Raw genomic sequence first — 9,859 nt, 5'->3', positions numbered from 1 at the left:
AGAATAAGTTGAAAAGTTTGGAAAGATATGTGAATTTTCGTGTCAAGTTTCGGGACGAAACTTCTTTTAAGAGGGGTAGATTGTAATCCCCCGTAATTTTATATATTTTGTTTATATATTTTAACGTATATTAATACATTTAAATATAATTTACGGATTTCAGAAATGAATGTGTAATTAAAATATAATTATTTTATTTCATTGTGAATAATTTTAATGATTTATGAAATCAAAATGTATTTTTGAATTTTACGTTAAAACGAATTCGAATTTCGAAATCACGTTCGATTGAAATTAGCAAGCAATCCTAACCATTTCGGATTCAATAACCTAAACCCTACTCCTAGCCCAATTGGGTAAAGCCCAAACCAACAAATACTCCCTCCCCTTTTCTAATGCACGTGAACCCAAAGAAACAAAAAAAAAAGAGAAAACCTCCTCTTGCTCCTTCACTGTTCACGTATCAAGCACCAAACCCTCAACACCCTCCTCCTTGCTGCCGCTGCTCACGCCGCCGGACCCACCAGCACGTCACCGGCATCCCGTCGCCACTGGTAACGCTCACCTCCTCTCTTGTCGCTCTCTTTCTCATTATTTCTCTTTCTCTTGTTCGTTTTCTTGATCTCCTCCTCAACCGGTTCTTGTTCTCGCACAGCACCACCACCACGCTGAGCGCTCGTGGTTCTGCAATAACCGCCGTCCTCGTCGTCCACCCTTGCACGGTAGATTCCTCCTCCTTATTTCCGTTCTCCCATCGTGTTTTTCCTTTCTTTCGTTTCCTTTTCGTGGCTCTCAAACCATGCTTTGATTGTTTTGCCAGCAACACCACCTCGCCGCACCGCCGCGTGCCGCCCAGCCTTCCTCGCCGCACCGCCGCGTGCCGCCCAGCCTTCCTCGTCGCCGGCAGTTCTCCCCCTTCCCTTATTCGGTTAAACCCTTAAACCCTAGACTAATTGAATGTCTTAATTATATATTTTTAACTTAAATTATGATTCTTGAATTTAGATTATAAGTCTCATGATTTAATTTGCAAATTTCAGATTTTTACACGTGCGTAATTGAAATATTAATTTTCAGATTCGTATATTATAATTTAAACAATATTATTTTATTTTCAGATTATATAAATGCATTGAAATATTAGTTTTTTTGATTGATTAAAGTATGAAATTCAAGGTTTTTATGATTTTAAATCATGGTAGGTTGAGTATGGATTATTAAATTTGTTGTTTCAATGTACTAGGGACGTAGATTGACCATGGTGAAGCTTTTAAATAAATCTATATTGCGGAAAATTTAAAGTACGATGTTTGCAAAAGTTTTCAACGAATTTCAATAACTAATTCAACAATTATGATTCTAAGAAATCAAATGTTTAAGTTTTGATATTGGGGAAAGTTCTAAATATGCTTAGGATGCAATTAGAATGCTTTATTATGGTTGTCAATGATCAGAAATTGATTGAGATTATTTATTGGTTGCTTTAGGCGGAGAATTCTCTTTAGGCGACTTTTGAAAGTGTTAAAGTGGCCTATCAGTTTGTTTACACAAGGTACGTACATACCTGTGTGCTTGGAATGTGTGCTAATTGTTGAAACCATGTGTATTATTGATGAACCTGGTTATGTTAATGTTGTTGATGAACTTAGTCGGGTTGAAACTGCATGTTTGATACTGTTGGATGAACATATTAAACCTTTATTGCATTTTGAGGATTATAACATGTTAGTATGGAAGATTGATGCAAACATGTTTGATTGGGAACACTAGATTGTTTAGTATATAATTCAGATCAGTTAATTGTTGTTCCTTTTTAGCTTTTCACTACTTTATGAGGGCGGAGGACCTCATTTAGTAAGTTGAAACCTTATACCCATATTCAGGGGTTGATTAGTATTAAAGAAAAGATTGGAGTTAATTGGAATGAGTCTTGTTAGATGCCTTTGTGATCACTTACTCAATTCCAAGATAAAAATAGTTATAAATAAATGTAAGTTGCATGCCTTATGTGATTGTTGAGTCATAACAGGGTGTCAATTTGTAAATCATGTAAAGTGAAACTGAGTAGCAATAGCTTTAGACTGTGCACGTCTAAAGTGACGGACAAACAGGAGTTGGGGTTCATGGTGGTAGCCCATGGCCTTTCATTCGGACCGGATTGATCACCGCGTCCTATTTTCAGTCAAACGTTCCTCGATATCGCAGGTCACTGAGGTTACGGAGTCGCGCCCGTACCTCGCCTAGCTAGAAAACTCGGTCCATTGCCTATTTAAATTAAAATAATGTTATTGTTATAAAAAGTCTAGTCCAGTCTAGCCTAGTCTAGTTAAGTATGGTCGTTAGATTATCATGCTTTGTTTGCCCTTAATTATGTTTAATAGTATCATGTTAGGATTATTATTGCTTTAGTATGTAGTACTCAGCTTTGCTGATTACGTGCTTGTTTGTGTGTGTTGATCATGGCTATGCCTTATTGATCCTGTGATGACCCATTTCTGGTGAGCAGTCTCTAGGGATCAATAAGCATTGCCCATCTACAGGTTTGAAGATGATGCATCATTGGGATCGGGATTAAAGAGCTTGTAGTTCTATTTGTTTAATTAAGTGATTCAATTTGTTAACTTGGATTTGAAACTTGTCGTACTATTCGTATTTCCTTATTTCAGTTGATTGTTTTGGACCTAATATGTAATAGATTAATTATGAACCCAAAAGTTAGTTTTATGTTTTCCGCTGCAAAATTCTGAATAAGCCGTACGTTTTTACACGGGCGATAATACTTTGATAATTTCCTACAGTTATATTTAAAAAGAAGTTATTTTAGAAAATGGGAATTGTCGGGGTGTTACAATTGTTTTCTAGATTAGTTTATCGCTTTGAGAAAAAAAAATACAAAAATACGTTCCGATGAATACAAAATCATGCTTCCCTGTGCCCCTTTGATTGAAAATTGTTTTGATTCTTGGTATTTGATGACGAGCAATGTGGATGTGTTAGCCATGATCTGATATTCGATTACTTTGATGCCATAACATGAGTCAACTCTGACTAACTGTTTGTGGACTTGGTGCTTGGCTAGTTTGACTTGGTTAGGAATGTGTAATAGGTTCCTGGTGTGTCGTTGATTTTGAGTATTGGTTGCAACTATCAGTAATGTTTTATGACTCATATACATGCACATTGAGGAGGACGAAGGCATTTTTTCTATTTAGGTAGCCTTCAGATGAAATTAGATACATTTGTTCCCTTTTTTTCTACCCATACTTCGACGACCTACCATCTCCAGTCCCATATTTGTACCAATTAGGGGTACCATCATTATAGTGCATATCACTGAACTTGTTCTTAAGGTCTATGTAAGGGTTCTTATGGGGAAAACAATGAATAACCATACTAGCCATCATGTCCTTATGCCTAAGTTGGGGCATATCCTTGGTTGAAGCAAAATAGTTGCAAGCAAACACGATCTTCTGGACATACATTTGAGGAGTCTCATTATCCAGCTTCTCTAGGTATCCTAAACTGGTGAACTTAGAAGGTAGCATCATTAATTCCTGAAAATTCACAACTAAGAAGTCTTACTAACGCGTTCCCATAAAAATTCCAACCCAAAAAGGATACAATAAATAGTTCGTGGAGCCATACAATTTCAATGCACAAGTATATGCTCAACATGAGTTATGATGCAAATAATCGGTCAAGACAAGATAAAACATGGTTAAAACACATACATGGCAATTATTAGCTCACATAAGCACATAAAATGCGTTCTTAAACTAGTATGCCCAATCCTCACTTGAAAGTAATATTAATTTTCGAAATTAATTAAGAAATAACTCCTAACTTAGTTGAAATTATTAAAATTAAAACCGAAAATTAATAAGAATTATTAATTTAAATTAATTAATTCGGATAATAATTAAGAAAATCCGATTTTTTTTAAAAAAATTCGAATAATTAATTAAATAAATAAATAAATCAATAAATTCGGATATGTAAGGAAAATCCGAAAATAAAAAAAAATTAATTCGAATATATTTCGAAAATTTCGAACAATTTAAAAATTTCGGAAAAATTCAATTAAATTAAATAATAATGCAAACTTTTCAACTTATTTCAAACGACCCAAAATAATTGATATTTGACCTTTAAAATATTGAGTACTCAAAATAATACGTTTTGACTTTAGGAAAATAATATTTTAAAAATCCTAAAGTTCCGCATTAGTCTCCGAATACCACTTTGTAGTATTGCTTACTACAAAGAAGGAATGAAACTAAGCTCTAGTATACCACTTTGTAACACCCTAATAATTTTTTGCTTTTATAAAACCATTTTCCAACTTAAAATAAAGGAATTACTAAAGTATTACCGCTACCGTGATAACGGTTAAGGCTATTACCAGAATTACGCAGCGGAATTTAATGTCAACTAACTTTTCAAAAACATAAATAATTAAATTATCGAGGCCTCCTACAAATTGGAACCATAATGGCCCAAAAACCAAAGTATTAAAATTCAACAAACTCAAAACATAATTTAAAGTATAGATGAAATAGTTTTAAAGTACGAAAAACATGCAACTCTCTCAATCATCCCAAGCCACATGATTTCGATCGTACTTCGATCTACTCCCCAACAATGCAAGTGCAAATGATGTATCATCATAGGGTCATTAAGGCAAAGGCCATGACCAAAAGACACAAAGCACGTAGTCAGCAAAAAACTGAGTACTTACAAGAATAGAGTGAAATAAAACTATAAACATACATCACTCACTAAGTACTAATCAACATGAAAAAGCCATTTAGTAATTAACACGTAAATCATGAATACAAGACTCGACTCTTGACTCACAATTTAATTAGAATAAGCTTCGAACGGGCCAAAAGAATATTCCATAAAGGAAGGGTGTTGGGAGCCCACCAAACACCATAATAAATAATAATAACGGACCATACCGAGTGTCGGGCCATACCGACGGAATTCCAGCGCATAATATGAATGAACCAACGTCTTGTATCATTAGTAGGAGATCAAGCTTTCCGGCAAGTCTCCCCCCATTGTTCATACTCAAGGTATATACGTTCCAAGAGTTTTGAAGCTTGTTCTTGTTGCACTTTACGTTTATTAATATTTTATTAAAGGCGAACTCAAGACTCAACAAACATACACACATACAATTAATAAACAACAACCAAAACAATCATATTTTAATGCTTTAGGACTTGTGATCAACAAAGCAAGACACTGTGAAATTACTACCAGGTTCCTTCTCACAAAAGTGAGATTCCACATCATGCCTATTAACATGAGGGTTGTGCCCTTGCACGATAAATCCTAATTCATTTCATACACAATATTCCCAACTGAACCCTACATGTGCGGTGGCTTACGTGAGCTAACCCTTCACATGTGGTAAAATAAATAGTACAACGTGGTACGAATAATTGGCTCAAAAGTATGCTAGACATCCCGTACAATAGCATAACTATAAATAATTCATCCCTTGCATGTGAAACCAAACCATACATGCATAAATATTGAACAACATGATTGACAATAACATCCATACTCACAATAGTCCCAACATGCTTGTTCAACCAATAAATCAATAATTCCAATATAATAATCCACATGATCGTTCACCAAAACAAATATGAATTAATCCACATAATATAATTCACATCAACAACAATCATGTAATTCTCTTGACAAATGGTGGTCTCCCTAGACTTGTACGTAACTTGAATACCTAAGCGTAGGGGCCACTTTGCAAAACGAGCACTCACTTAGAAATCACCTCCTATCATCAAAATAATGAAACTTAAATTATTTCCATGTTCATTAAATTTCCAGCAACTTTATAAAATATTAAACCTTGTTTAAACTTTAGAATTCAATCGTTCTTTAATAAAATAATCGTCTCAATTTGCAAAACCAATCCCTAATATGAAAACATACTTTTTCCACCCTTAAAATCAATAAAAATCAACACTTTAGACCTTTTTATAAATTTGAAAATATAATTGATTATCATAATTAAATTCATCACCTAATTATGCTAATAAATTGACCCATTAGGTCTAGCTTAAAACCCTAACTTGAAATTCCCAATAAAACCAATTTAACATCATAAAAATCAATTCTTTATTAAATAAACGAATCTGAAAATTCATGCTTTACTAATTAAAACAAGCCTCATGAATCACAACATATAAATCCTCAAAGTACGGTGTTCATAACCGATTCCCAGCATTTTAATTATTCAAAACAATAACAACAATATAATTTAAAATACGAATTTGAAATAAAATAATTTAAGGGAATTAGGATTATACCAATCCGGCCTATAGCACGGAACAACCACGAATTAATGTGATTGGGCGAAAAAGATTGAACAACGAACGAACAAAACACACACACACACACTCGACGTATGTGCGCACGGCAAGGGAACGAAGGCACAGCAGCGCTGGGCGCGCGGGCGAGGGACATACACAGCAGCGCTGGGCGCGCGGGACGAGAGGGCGAGAGGGAGTGTTGGGCGCTGGCGCGCGAGAGAGAGAGTGAGGGAGTGCTGGGCGCTGGGGCCTGGGCGCGACAACACACGAGGGCACAAGGGGAGGGCACAAAGGCAGCAGCATACGAGGCTAGGGGCGATGGCACAGCAGCACACGAGCGCACGAGTGCTCGTGCTCGTGCTTGTGCGTGCGGGTGAGCCGAGAAAAGAGGAGAGAGGAAGAGTGAGGGCCAAGCAAGAGAGGAAAGGGTTTATGAAAAATAAGGGGGATCATTTAATGAGGAGAGTTATATTTATAAAGCATTTTGTTGTATTTTTCTATAATTATAAATATATTTTATTATATTTATAAAGCATTTTGTTGTATTTTAACAAATTAATTTCATTTAATGAGAATTAAATGCACTTTTATTTTTAATTAATTTAAATATTAATTATTTCAAAAACCGTATTTTTATTAAATAAGTTCAAGGAATTTATTTAATCGGGAATTGTGGGGTCGTATTTCAAAAACGAATTTAATAAACTTAAAGCCCGTTCGTTTTGTTTTAATTAAACCCAACAAAGCTTGCAAGGAAATTAATGAACTAAGCCCGAAAGCAAGCCCAACTCAAAATTACCCTAACCTAGCCCACAAGGGAAAGAAAACCTATAAATAGACCCTCTCATTAAACCCTCACAAAATTTTCAGCACTCCCTCTCTCTCCTCACTTTCTCTCTCCTTGCGGCACCCTTCCCTCTCCTCTCGTCCGACCCCTTTGCTTGCAGCGGAAGGCACGCTGCCTTGTCGTGTGTGCTCGCCCAGCCTCACGCGTCGTGCCTCGTCCCGCAGCCCGCAGCGCCCCGTGTTGCTGCTGCCTTGTCCCTCGCCCAGCACTTCGCGTTCCCCTCTCTCTCGTCGCCTCGCCCCGCAGCGTAGCGCCCTCGCTGCTGTTGGGCATTGCGTGCGCGTCATCCCGCCCAGCAGCCACGCGAGCTCGTGCTCGGTCGTCGCTGTGTTGCGCGCCCAGGCCTACCTGCCCCTCTCGCCCTCATCGCGTGCTCGTGCGCACTGCTGCTGCGGTGCGTGCGTGTGTTGTTGTTTCATTGTTCGTGCGACGCACACGCACACAACACGAATAATTGTTGTGTGTGTGTGTGTTTCCAATTGGAAAGATCAAATTTTGTTTTCAAAAATATTAATTTCCAGTTTTAAATTGATTTAAGTATTGTGATTAAATTTAATTATTGGATTGTTTGGATTAATTAAAAACGGTTATGAACACCGTATTGGGTTAGTATTGTGTTTTAATTAAAGAGATTGGTTTTGATGATTTAAATTATGATTTTCAGATTTAATAAATTTATAAAGTGTTGATTTTTGAGGTCAAAACATGTTTTCGGATTAAACCATTGTTAGGGTTTCGGTTTCAAATCGATTGAGCGATTGATTCACATAATTTAATGACAATTTAAATTATGGGAATCAACCTAAATTTTCAGAATGGTTATAAGCTTTAAACAGTTGGTTTTTAAGGGTTTTAAAGCGAAAAAGTCAATGTTTTTATGCTAGGACTTGAGTTGACTATTTGAGACTATTAAATTACCAATTAATGAATGAATTTTAATTAACTAAGGGTTTTAGTTTCTTAAATAGTTGCTGGAAATTTAGTAAAGCTTTCTGAATAATTTAGTTCTCTTATTTTGTTTTATAGGAGTTGATTTCTAGTGAGTCGTGATTCGCACAGTGGCCCCCGTACTTAGGTATTCCAGGTACGTACAAGACTAGGGTGACCACCCATCCCTTGAGGACTTTGTGAAGTGTATTGAATGCGAATCATGTGAACTTATATGCTATGAATTCATGTTTGATGATTGGGAATGATTATGTTGTTATGAATTCATGTTTAATGTTGAGAACGAGCATGTTATTATTATTATTGAATCTATATGAACGAGCATGTTATGGATTGAATTATGCCTTATAGATTCTATTGAACTATCATGTTATGGACTTTTATAATCGTTGAATTATGTCAAGCATGTTGTTCAAGTTGGTTTGCATGTATGAGTATTGCGCATGCAAGTTGTTATTATTATTATGCTATAGTACAGGATGTCTAGCATAATTATTGAGCCAGTTGAATATTGCAAGTGAGCAATATATATTCTACCAAAGGGGTAGAATATGTTAGAGAGTCTATGTGAATTGAATTAAGGACAATTTGTGCGTAGGGCACACCCCGCTTGTTAATAGGCAATGTCGGGTTATCTCAAACAGTGTTTTTGAGAAGGAACAATGGGAGTAATTTCACTTGAGTCTTGTTTGATGACAAGTCCTAAAGAATTAAAATAATGAAGTGTCATTGTTGAATTGTTTAATTGTTCAATTGTTTGTATGTTGTGTCTTGAGTCGCCTTGAACATAATATACTAATTAACGTAAAGTGTAACCCAAAGAGCTTCAAAACTCTTGGAACGTATATACCTTGAGTATGAACAATGGGGGGAGTCTTGCCGGAAAACATGACTCCTAGAATGATACAAGACGTTGTTTCATTCTCTTTTATGCCGTTGTGCATTGGAATTCCTGTCGGTATGGCCCGACTGTCGGTAGTAGCCCGACTTATTTTGGTGTATGGTTGGCTCCCATCACCCCTTTCTTTCCTTTTGAGGATACTTTACTTTACCCGTTCGAAGCTACTTTTTATTAATCTGTGAGTCAAGAGTCGTGTCGAGTGTCGAGTCTTGTCTCCATGTTTACTCGTTTATTTTATGGCTTTTGCATGTGGATTATATAATTGTCGAGTGAAGCATGTTAGCATAGAATGTTATTCTAGCTTGTCCGTACTCAGCTTTTGCTGACTTCGTGCTTCATGTCTTCTGGTCATGGCCTTCTCCGTAATGACCCTATGATGATCCATCAGTTGCATTTGCGTTGTTGGGGAGTAGATTTTCAATAAAGCAGGTTTGTAGAGATAACTTGCGGGAGAAGTTATCAAGGGATTCGAGTTGAGAGTTTTATGCTTCCGTAATTTATAAACTCTATTTCTATATATAGTCATGACTAATATTACTATTTTCAGTTAATGGATTTCAAACGGTTTGTTTTAGTTTGGGCCTCAACGGTTCCAACTTGTTTTAATGACCATTAACTATTTATTTAATGTGTTTTGAAAGTTAGTTATTTCCGCTGCGTGATTCTGGTAAATAGCCTTAGCCGTTATCACGGTGGCGGTAATATCTTGGTAATTCCTGTGTTTTAAGTTGGAAAATGTTTTATAAAAAGCAAGGAATTATTAGGGTGTTACAAAGTGGTATTCAGAAGCCTAAGGCTGCTTTGTAGTAATTTATACTA

At 36.2% G+C, this 9,859-nt stretch overlaps 1 long non-coding RNA gene across 1 annotated transcript; it reads left to right on the top strand.

Annotated features, from left to right (window-relative positions):
- On the top strand, nucleotides 1-1,786 carry LOC130462107 (uncharacterized). Its single transcript, XR_008922247.1, has 3 exons — nucleotides 1-722; nucleotides 821-928; nucleotides 1,488-1,786. It is a non-coding gene; the product is annotated as an uncharacterized lncRNA (long non-coding RNA).
- Nucleotides 1,787-9,859: the final 8,073 nt, after the last annotated feature.

The sequence above is a fragment of the Spinacia oleracea genome, chromosome 5 (assembly GCF_020520425.1).
Source record: "Spinacia oleracea cultivar Varoflay chromosome 5, BTI_SOV_V1, whole genome shotgun sequence".
Classification (NCBI taxonomy): Eukaryota; Viridiplantae; Streptophyta; class Magnoliopsida; order Caryophyllales; family Amaranthaceae; genus Spinacia; species Spinacia oleracea.
The sequence above is the reverse complement of the archived record's forward strand: the minus strand, read 5'-3'. Positions and strand labels throughout refer to the sequence as shown.